General features: G+C 52.4%; 1 protein-coding gene and 1 long non-coding RNA gene across 3 annotated transcripts in view; one reads left to right on the top strand and one right to left on the bottom strand.

The window, feature by feature from the left end:
- Positions 1 to 14,262, bottom strand: part of PKNOX2 (PBX/knotted 1 homeobox 2) — a 226,186-nt gene extending 211,924 nt beyond the window's left edge. For both annotated transcript variants that reach the window (XM_084867568.1, XM_084867567.1), the window contains exon 1: positions 14,185 to 14,262. The gene's annotated coding sequence lies outside the window, so the exon portion shown is untranslated. The remainder of the gene's footprint in view (positions 1 to 14,184) is intronic.
- Positions 1 to 18,002, top strand: part of LOC311613558 — a 475,229-nt gene that overhangs the window by 223,339 nt on the left and 233,888 nt on the right. The gene's annotated exons all lie outside the window — the stretch shown is intronic.

The raw sequence follows: 18,002 nt of genomic DNA, 5'->3' as shown, positions 1-18,002 counted from the left end.
GAGGCCTCAGTTCTCATCCTGGCTCTGTGCTACGTGCTCTTCCAAAGCCCTTTGACCTCTCTGGGCCTCGGTTTACTCAGATGTTAAATGAGAAGGTTATTCGAAGACCAGTTGGTTCCTTCCAATGCCAACATTCAATGAGTCAGCTTCAAAGGATTAAAAAAAAAAGCATCTCTGAATGACCCTACCAAATCATTTCACAAGCAGCTCTCCACAAACATTAGCTGGGCTCTTACTTTGTACAAGCACTGTGTTGGATTACAGTACCAGAAAAGAAAAGAAAAAGAAAAGACAACATCTGATCATTATTGGAGAAAAATAAAGGGGACCAGGGAGAGCCAAGGATGGAAGAAAAGGGATTTCATTTCTGATATGTCCTTCCCTCACTGCGAGGATGACATCAGAAAGGATACCTAGAAAAACGAAGGGAGCCGGCCAGGCAGGTACCTGGGGAAAGTGCTCCAGACAGAGGGGACAGCAAGCGCAAAGGCCCTGAGGTGTTACACTTAGCACAGGGAGGAAAGATGGTGATAGGAGTTGAACTAGGAGATGTAAATTCAGCCATGTAAGGACTTTGGCTTTTATTCCCTTATAAATTCAAATCATTAACGCTTTCACATTGAAGAATTCGACACTGTTCACTTATTAAGTCTTACAAGATGAAGGCAAAGTGCCTTTTCCATTTGTTCAGTTTACTTCTCTCTCTCCACCACGGACCCTCAATCCAGTTATGATTTTGTTTTTTACAGAGAGAAAGAGAGAGGGATAGAGAGCCAGAAACATCGATGAAAGAGAAACATCGATCAGCTGCCTCCTGCATACCCCCACTGGTGATATGCCCACAACCAAAGCACACGCCCTTGACCGGAATCAAACCTGGGACCCCTCAGTCCACAGGCCGACACTCTATCCACTGAGCCAAACCGGTTTCGGCTCAGTTATGATTTTTATTATTACCTTCATCTGGGGCAGAAGATTGAAGCTTGGCGATATCAGGCCTCTAGCCAGACGTTAGCCTAGTCTCCATTTCAGAATCTCACACAGGCTCTCCCACCTCTCCAAAAGGTACAGCGTCCAAGCTCTTCCAAGCAGCCAATCTGTGATCACACTGCCCCTGTCACTCTGCCCCAGCCCCCTTGCCATCTATCAACCCCTTCCTCTCTCCCAGGGCCTTCACACCTACTGTTCCATGCTCCTCGCCGCCCCCCCCCACCCCCCTCTGCTGGAACACCCTTTCCTTCTGGCTTCCTCACTTCTGTCCTAGTCTCCCTGTAGGTCTCAGCACAAGCATCACTTTCTCAGAGACTTCCCTGCTTTCTCAAAATAAAATCTTCCCGCTAATGCTCTCATAGCTTCAGGTGCTTCCCGTCAGCACTCCATATGCTCATATTTCTTTGTATGACTTTTTAAAAAATAATGCCTCTCTGCTCCATCCAACTGTGAAATCTTTCAGGATAGAGGTTACATCTGGTTTTGCTCACCTTTCTATCCCTATCCCGGGAAGGACAAGGCCTGGCACACACTCAGTTACCCAGTAAGACCTGAAGGCCAATTGAGTGAAAGAATGAATGCGTGCCCCAGGCCTTCTGGGGGCACAAGGTGGGCCAGCTCAGGGCTCTGTGGCGGGCTCTGTGGGTGGGGTGTGGTGAGAGCCTTGAGCTAAGCGGGGGCAGGGCTGGAAGGGGGAAGGACCTAAGCCCACACCAGGCCCTTTTCACAAATGATCTCATTTCACTGTCATGGCCGCCTCTAGAAAAGAGAATGACTATTCCATCTTACAGCTAAGAGAACAGGCTCAGAAAGAAAGTTCTATAAATGTATCCGTGGTCAGACTTAGTCCTTCTCATTCAAGGTCTTTGCTCTTTCTGCTCTGCCCCAAAGGCTTAGCCAGGCAGTTTCCAGCCCAGCTCTGCACACATTTCCTGCATGACCTTAAGCAAGTTTCTGCCCCTCTCTGAGCTTCAACTCTTTAATATATATAATACAGAGGTTGTAATACATATCCCATCTAGTTCTGAGATTTCATGACTCTAAGATTCTATGCTTTTAAATGTATAAAATTAAATAATGGGTGCTAAAGTACTAGCTCAATGTCAAACACATTGATGTTCATTTCTTCCCTCCCTCCCTCCTTCCCTTCATCCCTCACTTCCATCCTTTCTCCCTTCCTGCTTCCCTCCTCTTCTCCCCAGCTCCCTGTTTCAGAGACTCTGCCTCCCACCCCTCCTTGAGGTCGCCTGTGCTGGCTGGCTCTTCCAAAAGACCCCTAGCACTGCCTCCGCACTCTCCCGGAAACCGCCTGGCTCTGACATTATCCCCAGCCTGCAGTGGTCTCAGACAGCCATTCCAGCTGAGGCTCAGGGTCTTCCCGCCTCCCGAAGGGGGACTTTGGTCTCCGTCTGGCACAGGGGAGCCAGAAGGAAATGACAGGAAAGGGACTCACATATACTGAGTACCTTCCAGAGGCCAGAGACAAGGCCAGGTTCTTTGCTATGTGATCTCATTGAACCCCTTTGCAAGAGCCATGGCTAGTTCCAGTTCACAAAAGGGAAGAGACGAAGGCTCAAAGAGGTTGAGAAACTGCACATACAGCAGGCAGCTGAGGCTGCACTTTCACCCCTACCTGTCCGATCCAGGTAGATACCCCTTTGCCAGCCCCGCGGTGCCTGAACCTCAGCAAGGACCCATTCCGCACCCGCGGCCATTCCCTTGAGCGCACCTTTCTTTTCATACCCATGTAACTTTGGATTAACAGCCTCAGTGACTTTGCATTAATTGTTATAAATAAAAGTCCATCAAACTCAATGGCCACTCCCTCCCGCCTGTCCACACTGCCCCCTCCAAAGTGCCAAACTGCAAAATACGCACAAACTGCCCCCAGCGTTTCTGAAGAATGGCATGGCTGGTCCTGAGAAAGAAGGGTGAGCCTTTCCCCCAAGTTCATGCTGCTGCCCATGAGGGCAACCCGGGAATCAGACTCGGGTCAGATGTGAAGATCTCCAAGTACTCCCAGATATGATCAGAGCCTCAGCTGGGGCTGCAGGAAGAATGGAGAAGGGGTGCCTGCCCTTCCTAGTGGCCCCTCCTGGAAGCTATGCCCTCAAGGAGTATGATGGTGATGGGGGAGCAGGGTGTGTGTGGGAACAGCGTCAGCTATGATCTGTGAGGCACCCTGGACAAGAAACACAGGTGAGAGCAGAAACCCTGGCAGGATTTTTCTGGCTCGCACTGTCGTCTTCTTGCCTGTTCTGTACTTGTCTGGGATGGAAAAGGATGGAGAGATTGGTCAACTCTCTCCCTGGGAGGAACCTCGTCTAAGGACCAAAAGTCCAGGATGCCCTCCAGGACCGCTGAGGAGATGACACTCCCCAGTCACGCTCCCCTGAATCCTAGACTCCTCCATGGCTCTGTCCTGCTTTCACTAATTACTTATAAACTTGAATCCTGCCTCCCCCACAATCCGTGAACTGGCAGGAAGCCCGGCTGTCCAGCGCACAGTCGTATCCCAGTACTTCCGCAGGGTCTGACACATAGAAGGTGCTCAATAAAAATAAACTGAATAAACATTACCAGTGTGGAAGAACCCAAGGCTGATGGGACCTGGCCGCCACACACACCAGGCCCCAGGTGGCCCCTGCACTGCATTAGATGAAAAACGTAAGTGAGAACAACCATTGGCACACAGTAGGCACTCGATTAGGTTTGCGGACTCTGCCACAATGAGAAAACCCAGAGGGTGTGGCTCCTCCCCCAGCCATGGGGCAGTCACGCAGGTCAGGTTTTTTCATTCATCACTCGGTGAGTATGAGGGGTGTATGTCTGGGGGTATGCTCCACTTTAATCTTATAAGAATCACAGAGTCTGTGCCAACCAATTCTCTCCCCACACATTACATGCCAGACACGGTGAAGGCGCTTCATTTGTGTGTGTATAATGCGCATGACACATCCACATACGTTAACTCCCACAGCCCCAATGGCACTGTTACCATCATTTACTGACGAGGGAAGTGGGGCCAGCTATTAAGGTCAGCCAGTGAGCGTACGGCTGAGTCAAGTCTCAAACCCGAGCCTCTGGCTTGTTCTGCACGGTTCCCGCACACAGCGAAGGAGCCTCCAATCTATGACCTTGCTCAGCTACCCAAACACCACGGAGCTCAGCAAATCCTTCCCCCTTGATGTATGAGTGAGCCTGTGGCAGCTGTTCCTCTTCCCAGGAAGAGTCCTGCTCTACGTGGTCACGTGGGGTCTAGCCCCATGGCTCTGTGCAAAAGGAATGCCAGGCAGTTCCCCTCTCCCCTGCCCCACTTCCCAGCTAAGAGCACTCCCCAAAGGATTGAAGTTCTTCTTCCCCCCTGCCTTCCAAATCCAAGGGAAAAGCTGAGAAATATTCAGGAGACCTGATGCCCAGATGTCCAGCTTGGAAAGGGGCTTTCCTGACAACGTGGAAGTCAGTGGGAGGTAACAGTCTCATCTCATGGTCACTCAGCGGCTCCGAAGGATGCGGGGCCCCTGAGGAGAGCTATGCCCACGCAAGGAGCAAATCTCTTTCCCTGAGAATGGCCTCCAGAGAAGGTGGAGGGAGGGAACCCATAGAGCTCCTTGCCTTCCCTCCAGATCACACCAGTGAGGAATGCCCCAGGGACTGCGGTGCTAGGTGAGTCTAGCCCTCCCAGAGCTGAGAGAGGCACCATGGGCAAGGGGCTCCCATCAAGACCACCGCTTCTACACAGGCCACAGGACAGCATGGTATTGAACGCCCATGCTACTGGGCCCTCCTACTTGATTTCTGTCCCCATATCCTCAGGCCTCAAAGACTCAGAAGGGCCCCTCTCACCTAATCAGAGTGAGGCAGACCCTGGTCCACTGGGCTAAGCTTCCCTTGGTGCCCCTCCCCACCCCCCGCCGTCTCCAGATTTGTGGTGCTCAGAGGACAGGACCACACACGTTAGCATGTCCTCATAGCCTAGACCTGGAGGGGCCTTGAGGACAATCTCGTCTAACCGCCTGCTCTATAAAGTGACGATGCTATAATCCAAAGAAGTTACAAGTGTCTGAGTCACGCAGCTTTTCCCTTGGACGTTATCTGTTCAGGCTCCTGATGAGATAGCGTAGTTCCCGGAAGACAAGGCCCTAGCCCTGCACAGCCCACGACTGGGCATTCATGAAGAGGGGGCTCAGGCCATGCGGTGGACGGGTAGATGCATCACTGGGGAGGGCTAGGAGTACGATCAAGCACTTATGCCCATGGGCCCTGAGCACACACCCAGAATCTCTGGACCTTCTTGCTTCTGACCTGGAACTAGAACCCACAATCCATAGGGGGCATCGCCTCCCTGAGAAGGGCAGGAGCAGCCCTGGACTCCACAGCTCAGCATTGGCCTTGGGCTAGAACAGCACAATGACAATGAACTGCCTGAGGGAGGACAGTTAGAGGAAGCTCTATGGTGGGGCTTGCTGCCCTTACTCTACCCCAGACCCATTGTGCCACACTGGAATTAGGGGAGACTGTGCAGATCCCCCATTCTCATCAGTCAGCAGGCTCCTAACTACGGGCTGTCTGCCAGGACTGAAAGCAAGAGGACCATGGGTGCCATCCCTGGGGACCTTCTCCTTACCCCAGGCTCCTTACCACTCGGGTTGCACTGCAGCTCTGTCACCACTGCCATTGCCAATCTCCCTGCCCAAGCCTGCCGCCAAGCCACCTCTGCGCTGGCCAGCCCACATGACCTGTAACTGAAGGCTTTGTGAAAGTTAAAAAAAAAAAAAAAATAGATCCTCTAGGTTTTAGTTTTTATAAGAGCTGATAACTTTCCACAGAGTCTGCCAGACAAAGATATGGGTGATGGGGAGATGTGTTCATCTGGTCCCTTTAAAGAGATTCTGGGGAGACCCGATAGTGGGGCCCAGGGCCCAGCAGCTTTCAGAGCTCAGCAAGGCACTTCCTTTGTCTCCAAAGGCTAAAGAAAAGACCACAGTTGTGGCAGGTAGACCAGGGCTACTTTAATTAACATGCTTCCCCACGAACAGGCAGACACTTCGCATCCCCTTCCGAGACCCACCACTCTAGCTGCTCTCATTTGTAAAATGATATGATAATATCCATTTCACCTGCTTTGCAAAGTTGACAAGATCAGACGAGAGAGCACATGAGAATGTGCTTTATTAGGGAAGGAAACTAACTTCCACCATGAGCTTACCACATGCCAGGCACTTTTAGATAGTTTCTTCAGCACTCCTGTGGGCTCTATGTCATTATCATCCTGGCTTTGGAGCTAAGAAAACTGAGGCTCAGAGAGGTTAAATGATGTGCCGAAGGACACACAGCTTAGCAGTAAAAAGGACCAGGGTCAGGATGGAGAATCTGACACTCAAGCCTGTGTTCCTTCTCCCAACACCACACCATCTAACAAAGGAAGCCAACATCGCTCTGTAGAAGAGACCTCGAGTCTTCAGACTAAAAATTCTGCCGCCATGCAGCCACCCCTATTGCTAGGACACATCCATTCGCTCCGGGAAGTTGAGTCAAAGCCAAAGCCAGCCTGCTCTACTGTCTTGAGACCCTACACACAAGGGCGACCCAAGGGCCACACCCTCACATGGTGCCTCTGCAGCTGTGTGTGTTCACGATGCCTGCCTGGGGGTGCTGCTGGGAAAGGAGGGGTCAGTGACTGCCCAGAAATAAAACAGTACAATTAGGAAAAAACACAGAAACCCAAGGGGCTCCAGAGAGCAACTTCAAGCTCCTCGTTGGGTAGGTGAGGAAACTGACATCCAGAGATCAGACACAGCCCAGGTCCTCCATCCTCTGATGCCCAGTCCACATCCCTATACCCTCCACCATCCCAACCAGCTTCATGGTCCCTGAGAGGGCTGGGTGTGGGCCTATCTGCTCTCTTAGCTGAGAGAAAACAGGGATAGTGTGCTGTAGTCAGGGGTGGGTCCATTTGCTTCATGCACGGTCATTAGCCTTGGTTCTACCCACTAAGAAATAAGCATAAAATCCTCTCAGGGATCTCTCAGTGTGTGACAGAGGCCAGTCCCCAACAGGGAGGTCCAGGTGGTACTACTGAGGCAGTGGTGGCCCAGTTGACCCTCAGAGGGGGCTGGCCTTCACTCTGGTTCCGGCTGCCTCAGCCATCCCTGTGAGCACTGCTGAGAGCTCACCTCCCCTTGAAGTCTCCCTGATTACCTACTCACTGGTCACTCAGAAGCATCCCACCCCACCTGCCCCTCCTCTGGTTAACGGCAACCTGTGCCTTTTCTCATGTCACCTCAGTGTGTCTGCATGTCATCTCGCATGTGTTTGTCCACCCTCAAACAACACCGAGGACAGGTCTATTTCTACCATAGCCCAGCCGGAGTCTGCACGCATGGGGCAGCACCAGGCCACCACGTCACCAGCTGTTTGTCCCAACCTTGCTGGTGGTGCCAGTGACCTGCAAAGGGGCCAGGCCATGTCCCAGGAGAGCACAATGGAAGGGGAGTGGTAAGCTGGGTAGTCCAGCCGCTGGATCTTCAGTCCGACATAACAGGGAGGGGGTTCTCCAGCAGTGATCGAGTCTCTCCTATGTGCCAGACACGTGCTGGGGACTTTACAAATCTTTTGAGCTCACCCACAATCCTTTGAGCTTAGTACTTTTTTCCCCCCACTTTACAAGGGGAAGGAGGGAGCTGATCAAAGAGGTTAAGCAACTTGTCTAAAGTCATCTGATGAGTAACTAACAGAGCCAGGCTCTCAGGGCAGCTGTATGTGAGGCTAAGCACACACTCTGTCTCCACAGCAGGCGAGCTCTTTGAGGACAGGGACTTGGTGGTTACATGTGCCTGTCCCGTTTGCTGTTGCAGCTGTATCCTCGATGCCTAGCACTGTGCCGGGCACACAGGAGACTCGGATGGAAGAAACACCACACTGCCTGTCCCCAGGAAGACAGGACAAGCATGTGATGCCAGGTTCCTGGGTTCCACATCCAGGAATCTTGAACAACTATTTGTCCCTCCTCTCCACCTAGAAACGTACCCAATATTAACGTTCCTCCAAAGGCCTCCCGGAGCATGGATGGGTTTACTAGGCACAAGATGGGATTGGGAGTGGAAGCATAAGCTGAACCTGAAGGACTAGATCCTAACAGGGTGGGGGGAGGTTAGAAGTGTCCTCAGTGCCGTGACCTGGGCCACTCTTTGGCCCCTCCCCAACTCAGGAGCCCCCTCGAACCCCCGCTGCCTTGAGTGAGCGGCACTGAAGTTGGCCACATTCCTATTAAGCAGAGAAACTAACAATTACGCCACCCAGCCCAGCTCCATCGGAACCCTCGCAGTCTGCTCGGGGCCCCAGGGCCAGCTGCTTTTTTCCACATTCCAGCCAAAAATAATACAAGAACGAAGCTGTTTGGTGGAGACTTAATCTAATCTTCATTGCTTCAGTTTTAAAATATCCTGCCTGGTTTAGGGTTTCTTGTTACACACAGGGATGTGTTTTTAGTGAGATAGGTCTTAGCAGAAACGTCCTTCGTGTAATTAGAAACCCAGGCAGGCAGGGCCTGCGGTGCAGCTTCCAAGCCAAACAGCAGATCCCCCTGAAGACACCGCGTTTGCAGCGCGCAGCCAGTTCGCCCAGCAAGTTCTTCTCGAGGGTCTGGGGCTTGGTTCTCCCTAACTCCTGCAGGATCTGGGAGGAGGACGGGGCCTTCCCACTCTCATGGTTTCTCTTAACAAGCTGGTGGTCCCTTCTACCCTAACCCGGGCTCTCACCTCCAATCAGAATGGAGGCTAAGATGTTGCCCGTGACTGTAGGAGGAGGCTGTGTAGAGAGAGAAAAAAAAAAATTACCCCGGGAAGTCCCCACAGAGAGAGAATTAAAGGCAAGCCTTCCACTGGAGAGCCACGTCTCCAGAATCCAGGCTGGCTCTGAAAAAACCAGGCACATGGGGTAAGAAAGAGTGTCCAAGGACACGCACTTCTGGAGAAGGGCCGGCTGTAACTTCGTGGGCTTTCTGGCCCAGGATCCGCTTTGATCTGCCAGCGTGGAGACTTGCTAAGCAAGGGTCAGGCAGCGGCTAGCTCTGGACCAGCGCCCATCCCCCCTTCGCCTGACCAGATGTCACACACCAGTTGGTGTGCAGGCCTCTTCTTCCCCGTGACACGGAGAAGGGGCTGGATTTCTAACAGGTCAGATTCTGTGTTCAGCTGATGCGTGAAAGCCATTCCAGGTAGCACAGTGGGGAACAGCATTCCAGTTCCCCCAGTGCGGCAGCTTAATTGTCCCTCCTGATGAAGTGCAGGTGGTTTTGGGGATCACAGCGGGGTTTCCAAATTCTAGGATGTAAGGAAAGGCGGGAGGTCAACCCTTTCACCCAAGTCTTGGGACTCCTGAGAGTTATGAGGAAAGGCTGTGGAGCCAAACAGGGAAAAGAAAACACAGGGAGGGTTGTGACTGCTGCTCAGAAGCCTTCCCTCGCGTTCCCTTTGTTATTGGAGCGCACCCAGTAGGATCCCTGCAGGATTCACTTGGGAGCCTCGGGAGCAGTGTGTGTGATGCACTCATCTTACAGATGGGGAAACCAAGATCCAGAAGTTAAATGACCCGCTGGAGTCCTGCAGCCAGACAGTAACGGGGGGGATAAAGCTGCCCGGCCCCCAAATTTCAGCCTAAACACTTAGCTCAGCACGCTGACCCGCCAACCTTGATTATCTCCTTCCTCCATTCCCACCAGGTATTAGATCTAATTAAATTAGCAGATCCCCATTGCAACAAGCTGGCCAAGCAGCCTGGCCAGAACCCAGCCAGCGCGGCTCCTCCCTCTAAATTCTGCTTCTCTGTAGAATTCAATCTTCAGTAAGTCATGAATCTCCCATGAAGTGTTTTATGCAAAGTGTGGCGTGCTGGCTATAATCAAGGCTAACGGTGGCTCGAGAGGATTCATTTTTCTCCCTCTCCATAACCCTGATCTGCATTCTGTTTGATCAGACACTCTGGTTCCCATGCCGTCACCTCTAGCAATTGCATCACACGTTTATATATATCTCGGCATCGCAGGCCTTGTGCCACACAGTATATAGGGAAAGGAAAACTTAGAACAGCATTTCTCACCTTCCTCAAACTAATTTAGAAAATGTGCTCCACATTAAATAAATCGGGAACAAAAGTCTGAAATTGGAGATAGAATGGCAAGGGGGGAAGGGTGCGCGCTAAATAAATAGCGTGGAAATCTTGCAACATGTTGGGAGCCTATAAATTTTATAGGTTGTTTCTTTAATAAAAACAAATTCAATTGCTAACAACACAGTATTATTAAGCCGCTAACATTTAAAAATCTAATTTGGCCTGCTCTGCTGCTGTTCATGGTGCGTGTTGCATTCACCCGGCGTAAGGAAGTCAGGTTGATGGGTTTGGTTTGCTTTCTCAGCCAGGCTCATAGAAGCTGCTTTAAAACTCGGCCTTTTTTTGCTTTCTAGGCATGCCTTGGTCTTTAATGAGTTACAGCCTCGCGTTGAAGATGGACATGGCAGAAAGAAATTTAACACACGCTCCGGTACACCCATAAACATCAAGGCCAAGGGAGAGGAGGTATGTTTCCAGTTAGGCTAGAACTCCATGAATTTGGGATTCTCCACTCGCAAGACAGTAATTCTCCTTATTTCATCACTAACTTACTTCAAATGTGTTTATACAATTTATTGCTACTGAACTTCCAGGCAATTGGTGTAGAGTTAATGAAACCCAGCTTGGAGGAGCTTTGAACAACTAACCACAGTTTAAATGGTTATGACATGCGGTCAAAGCCACAGCCCGGCCCCGCTGCAGTTTCTGTGTTAGGACCTCGTCGAAAACCTTGTCATCTCACCTTCTGTGCCAAGTAGATTGGAAAAGGGGAAAGTGCTGAAACAATAGCATTGCGTGTTCCTTCTCGAGGTTACCAGACTTTCCTTCCTGACGTTTTAGCGCATCTTACTTACTGAAGGCCAGGCAGAGCCCCTCCCCCAGTCCCCAATATTTTAGCTGCAGTTTGATTTGGCAGCCGGTAGAAATTCTGAAATCCAGTTTGAATTTAATTGAATTGGGTCAGGTCTAAATAAAGCAATGTTGAGAAGGGGTTTATGGGGGAGGGACCAAGAGCAACATCTGAAGTCCGGCTCAGGGAAAGTCCGAAAGGCGAGGTGGGAATGTGTAGAGGACGCTGGACTGGAAAAGAAGGAAACTCTTCTTTCTGAATTACTTGGACATTGGTTTTTATTCACCCTCATTGTCACATGGCGCCCTGCCCCAGCTCCGTTCTGTCCCTGTGGGAACTCCAGGAGTCTCTCTCTTTTTAAACAGGCCCATTTTGGAAGAGTAAAGGGGCGGGACTGGACTCATCATGGCCCCACAATAAAAGCTCCTTTTGAAAGCAGCACTTTCATTAACTTAAAGCAATCTATAGACTTAAAAGCAGAGAGCAGTAAACTCCCAGAAAGGATCATAAAACAGCCAGTCTCGAGTCCGGTACACTTCAGTGCAATTTGCACGAGGCATTTTACTGGGAGCCAGCCGTGGCCGGCCCATCTCCCTACAGTCACCCCCTGCCCCTTATTCTGAGCAGCTTCTCTTTCTCTCTCTCGCCTTTCATGCCTCCGGAGCTCACAAAGGAGAGGCGGAGACCCGGAGTCTCTGTGGGGTCAGGGCTCCCTCCTGCACGCAGTCTCTGGGCGGGAGAGAGTGCAAGAATTCCAAGCCCGCAGAACAACAGCGCGGAGCGCGGCTCACAGCGCCCGGGCGGCCGCGGCCACTCGTGGGTCGCGGGTCTCCTGCGCCCCAGAAGCTCGATCTGGCAGCCCCAGAGAGGGGTATGAGGGCTGGGAGGTGAGCTCAGGATTACGAGGAGGAAATTTCAACCCTCCCTCCTGTGCACCGCCCTACACACTGCTTCCCTACTTGGCCAGAGGGATAGTCTCCCTCCGGAGTCCGGACTTCTCTCTGCCTAGAGCTAGGCCAGAGCCTAGGTCCCGGTGCAGCTTCAGTGAAAGATCCAGAGTCCAAAACACGAGTCCCCTCCCTTCCCCAAGGCCCCAGACCTCGGGAAGGCCAGAATGGCAGAATAAGCGGAGGTCTTTGGGGTTAGGCTTAGCGTCATTTATCTTTTCGTGTTTGAACACCATCCTTTTCTCAGTTTGGGGGAGGGGGAGTCACCTAAATCTGTCTACAATGCGAAGCTTTTGTCTTCCACCAGTTGGACAGCATTTGCTGTCCGAGAAGTTAACGCGCTGGAGAAGTCCGGGAACGAGAGGGTGAGGGTAGGGGACCCCGAACTCCCCCGTTTCCCAGGCAGAACATCGCCTCCGCGGGCCCGCGCGTGGGCTTCCGGGCCGGGCCGCGAGCAGCGCAGGCAGCGCCTGCGGGTCCAGGGCCCGCGCCTCAAATCGGGGCGCCGGAGAGGAGTCCTCCCTGCCCTCGGGCTGCAGCCCAGACAACCCGTGGCGATGCGGCACCTTGCTGTTGGCCCCCCGGGGCAGGCCTCGGCCCCTGCGGGCGACCTGAACCGGCCCCCTGGCTGTGCTGCGCCCGAAGACCAGGGGTGACTCCTAGAGCCCGAGGCGCCGCCACTGTCCTAGGATCCACCTCGATCCCTGAGCTTGCCCGGTCGATTCACCCAGAATGTCCCATGGATATGTCCGCTTCCCGGAATCTTCCTCCTAAGACCGGGTCCTGGGCGCCTCGAATCCTCTCTTCCAGATGCTCTTTCCGGGAGAAGCAGCAGAAATTCGGGGATCGCCTGCCATGACTCGGACCAACTACTTTCATCGCCTGCGTTCATGCTTTTCCACCCACGGAGAGTGAAGACCAGCGCGTACGACCACCCCCAAAATGTCAATATCCTCAACCCCGATAAAAATTCGTGATCCCGTGCCTAAATCCTAAAAACAAAACAAACAAACAAAACCACCCGTTCCTGCGACTCCAGCCTCGGGGGTAACTCCAGGCCCCCAACCGGTGCAGATTCCACCCTTAAGCTACTCAGTGGCCCGTTCGCGCTTCCAAAGTGAGCCTGGTCCCTACAATCCAAACTCCAGCCCAGCCCGAGCCCCTGCCCTGATTCGGGGCTGATGCACCACCACTCCCAGCCCTGCCGCGCTCCCACCCGGAGCCCGGGTCTTCCTGCCGCGCAGGCTCCTCTGAGACTCCGAAAGCGGAGCCCGATTCTCTCGTTTCTTCCTCGGGGTTGGGGAGCTGGGGAAGCCCGCACACCTCACTCGAAAGAGACGCAAACTTTGCGCGCGGCACACTCCCGACCCTGCCCCATCTCCCTCCGCTCTCCACCCCCTCTTTTACGAACTCGCGCCTGGAAGACTCGATCCAGTACTCTAACTTCCAACCTCGCGGTGGGCCCCACGCCTCCACCACCTCACCAAGGTCTCCCAACGATCAGTCCAAAGCCAGTAGCCCTACAAATGATCGCTCCTCGCGGGGCCCGGGTTCCCTAACTGGCCCCGGGCACCCCAGTTTCCAGACTCGTGCTCCGAAGTCCCCCGGATTCGCCCGCAAAGCCACACGAGTCAGGCGGTGGCTCGGACTTCAGTCGCCCGGCCCCGAGTCCGAGGCTGATCCCGCTTCAAGCCGCTCAAAGGCGGCCCCGGGTTGGTGGCGCCAAGCAGCGCCGGCCCGAAGGGCGCCCGGAGCCGGGAGAAAGAGAACCTTGGAGCCGGCCTCGCCGGAGGAACGCCCGGCCCCGACCGGCCAGCACCCGGCTCCGGCCAGCGCGCTCTCCCTGCTCCCAGTCTCCGCACAGCTAGCTCCCCGCCCGCCGCCACGGGGCCCGAGGCCCCGCGGTCCTCCTCCCGCGCGGACAATGCTCGCCCGGCCCCTGCCCTCCAAGGCCAGGCAGCGGCCACCGCGGGGCTGCGTGCCGGGCGGCCGGACGCCGGACCGCCTCCTCCCCAGCCTCGCCCGCTCCGCGTCCGCCGGCGCTTCCCCAGCTTCTCTCTGCGCGCTCCCTCCCCGCTCCCTGCTCCCTCCTCCCTGCCGCCTCCCTCTCTCCACCCGCTGCCTCCCTCGCTCGCTCGCTCGCTCGCTCGCTCTCCTCCTCGCCCTGTCGCAATGAATAATACTCCGGCTTGGGGACCGGAATAAAACACGCGCGCTCCGAGGCAGCCGCCCGCAGCCGCGCCGCCTGCAGAAGCCGCTCTGACATGGAAATGAATGACAGCTTACCTGATGCCAATCTTCATCAGACTGACACCGGCGTGACAACACAGCCTATACTTCCCAGCACTGCTCGGGACGTCAGCGCTCAGGGACCCGCCCCCCCCCCCCCCCCACCTCTCCTCTCCCCACTCCCCCTCTCCCCACCCCCACACCCCCACCCGCTCGGGCCCGGCGCTTTCCAGGCAGAGGAGCCGCCCGAGTGTCTCCCTCTGCTGGAGGCTTTTCCGAGACGCCCGCCCTGCGCGGCGCGGGGCCTGCTCCTGCGGGCAGGCGCTCAGGCTCAGCACAGCGCCGGACAGAAAGCCTCAGGCTGCGCGGCTGCCTCGGACGTGGGGACTCAGAGGACCCCCAGAACCTCGGGAACACTGGCCCTGTCCCCCTGCCGAGTCCTCCTCAGGAAGAGTTCTGAGACATCCTGTACTGAGCGGACAGAGAGGCGGACCCCAAGAAAACTCAGAAATTACAAAACTCAAAACTGGCAAGAAATCCTTACCTCTACCTTCACTCTGCCCGCCCACCCGCCCCCACCCCACCCTATCCCTGCCAGGCTGGCCTCATTTTTATGACTGCATTTGAATAATTTTCATTACCCTAGCATCAGAAAAGGTATTCTGATGAAACTCTGGTGAGTTATTCCTATTCTTAAGACTGCTGCCTTCCTGGGACTTGTGGTTCCCAGAGGGGGAGACTGTGTGATGGGGTGGGGCAGAGGAAGAGCTAAAAGGGTACTGAGGCTTTATCAGTAAATCACCTCTTTGCAAATACCAAACAAGCCTGTTCCCAGCACTGGAGCACCGCTGTTTTCATCCTAAAAAGTCCCAGGTTCTGGGGGTTGGGCTGGCCTAATATAAAGGGAGACCAGCTGGGCTGTTTCAGCCAGGGCCTGCTGGGGTGGCTTCATCTACTCTGGGGAGGACATTCATATAAATGCCTTCCAAAAGAAAAACCAGTGCGAGCATGGGCCTTCTTTCATTCCAGAAGATTCTAGTCCTACTAAGTATTGGCGCAGGCACCCAGCACCTACAGATGCTGGCTTGCTTGCTTCACAACTCAGCACGTAGGCTTTCCGCCCTCTCCCTCCCCCCCCCCCGCCCCCCCATAAAGGGCCTAGAAGACCCTTTCTGCCTCCTGGAAATGTGCTCTGGGCTCCCTCCCCTTACAGGAGCCATTCCAGCCACAGCCAGGCAGCCATTGATCCTCTGACCTCAGGCCAGGCAGGGGGCCTGGGTAAAGCCGAGACAAAGACACGGATGGAAGCAGGGAAGCAGAGAGTGAAACCCAAGCTGGCCAGATTTTCAGAGAAGAATCTGACCCCAGAGGTTGAACGCTGCCCCTTCCCTCTTCCCAGGCCGCTGGGCGACTCCTCATCTGCCCCCATCACCATCGGGGTTGAGCCATTAGCATTTTATGGCTCAGCTCAGAGGAGGCAATTGTGACCTTTTTTGCATCGCATCCCAGATACTAAATACTGTTTGTCCAGATCCTCCCAGTCCCCCCCAAATTTAAACTCCAGAGGTGCTTGTAGAAGAAACTCTTCGCTAAGACTCTCCATTATAGACGAAGCTAGATCCTCCTCTCACCTTCACATAGAATCTCCAAAGACTTCACTGGGTGGATTTATGTCACCCCAGCCTCTGATCTGTGGTCAGAGACTCTGGCTCCTGACAGCATAATCGCTATTATATATTATACATTGTATAATAATATAACAATAATGAATGCACTTGCCCTTTTTATGTAGTTCAGAAGCGGCCAGATTCGCCAAACCAAAGGCTGGAGGTCAGGCTGCCATAAACTCCCAGAAGGCAAGCCCTCTTCAGAGGCAAGAGGGGGAGGGGAGCTCCATTTGCCCCTGCCTGGGACCCCTACAGAGAGGTTTTCTCTCTTTCCTAGGGCTCCCAGAGGGTGGCTGTAGCCTGCAGAGTCAGAGGGGAGAATCAAGGCTGAATGTAAATACTTAACCCCATCAGAGAGGTGTCAGGGAGCCATAAATAGTATTGCAGGCAACAGCCGTGCATCACTGATTCCCACTGTTCACACTCATTTTCTGAAATCTATCGATAGTTTGGTGTCCAAAAATTTCTTGAATCAGGAGATCCACTGCCAATGAGCTGTTAATTTTTGGAGTCTTTAAAACACTGTGATTTCTACTACAGTACCCTTTTGGTGCTTTAAAATGCACATAGTAATTTCTTAAAGTGTATCTTGTTTTGACTATCTTGTAACTTGCAAAAGCTTAAAAAAAATGATCATCTAAAATACTGTATGCTCGTGCTAGGGATAAAGAGCAGACGCAAAGGTGTTCAAACTCAGCTCCTGACTGCGAGGAGCTTTCATTCTAATAGAAGAAGACAAAGCACTAATACGCAAAACCTTCAATCATAATAATGCAAGAATTCATCATTTGAAGCAAGCTAGCAAATAATCAATGAACAAATGAATTCACAATATGTCAAACTCCATAAGTTCCATACCTAAATGGCTCTGTCAGTGGGTCTAGAATTCACTTCAGATACCCTATAATCTCTCCCCCATCATACTTCTGAGAGTGAAGAAGAGAATGGAGAACACATCAACATTAAAACCAGGCAGCAGTTCCTACCAACACTAGCCATCACTCTTGAATGTCGGCATTTCTAAGGCTTAGTTCTGGGCTGCCTTCTCACTCTATCTGCACTTGATTTGTCTTTAGTGTAAGCCCCACACCAGCCCAGGTTGTCTCCTCTGAGCTGTAGACATAGACAAAGAATGGCCTGGCTAATACTGTCCATGTCGCCCCACAAATAAAAATTGAAGACTTGTACTAGTCTGCTCCAGCTGCCATAACAAAATATCACAGACTAGGTAGCCTAAACAACAGACACTTATTTTCTCATAGTTCTGGAGCCTGGAAGTCCAAGATCAAGGTGCTAGCAAAATTGATTTCTAGTGAGACCTCTCTTCCTGGCTTACCAATGGCACCTTCTTGCTGTGTCCTCATGGGGCCTTTCTCTTCTGCAAACCAGACACTTTCCTCTGGTGTCTCTTCCTTTTCTTATAAAGGCACCAGTCTATTGAAGTAAGGCCTTATCCTTATGATTTTATTTAATTTTACTCCCTGACGTCCCTATACCCAAATAGTCACAGTCAAATTCAACAAGTGAATTTGCAGGGGATACTATCTAATTAATTACCAGTTCCCTTTTTCTCAAGTTAATTATTTTTTATAAATCTTTGATATATTGTGAGTTCCTTGAGGATGAGGGACAATATTTTATTTCAGCCCAGGATCCTTAAAACCTGGCACTGTGCTCAGTCCAGAAAAAAAAAAAAAATACTTGTGTTGAACTGAATGGAACTGATTTCTCCACCACTGCCCAGTCCTTATTGAAGGACTTACCACCAGTCAGCAGGAATATTTAGATGATTTCTTAACTGGTCTAATGTCTCCAATATCCTCAATACTTTTTATACACTATGTCCAGAATGTTCTTCCTCAAACAAAGGTTGAATTATGCCTTGGTTTCCCCCTCAGAATCCTCAGTGCCTTTCCATTGTCTATAAATCTAGCCTAAGATGTTTATTGAACATTATAATAAAAAGGAGGGCCTTGAATGCCACCTTCCTTAGCATGGAATTCAATACTACCTCCTCCTCACCTGGCCCTAAACTACCTTTCAGGCTAATCTGTATTCCTGTTGATACCTCCCCAGTTCTACCTTCCAGAGGCTTCCATGCCTGGCCCTTGGACTTCCTGCATGAGAATCTTTATAGTTCAGGGTTTCTGGTTCCACCCCTAGAGAAAGTGGCTCTGGAGAAGGGCCTGGGATAGCAGTATTTTAAAA

Source organism: Pipistrellus hanaki (genome assembly GCF_964339955.1).
Source record: "Pipistrellus hanaki genome assembly, chromosome: 19".
NCBI classification, from domain to species: domain Eukaryota; kingdom Metazoa; phylum Chordata; class Mammalia; order Chiroptera; family Vespertilionidae; genus Pipistrellus; species Pipistrellus hanaki.
Note: the sequence above shows the minus strand (reverse complement) of the source record. Positions and strands in the feature narration are given on the sequence as shown.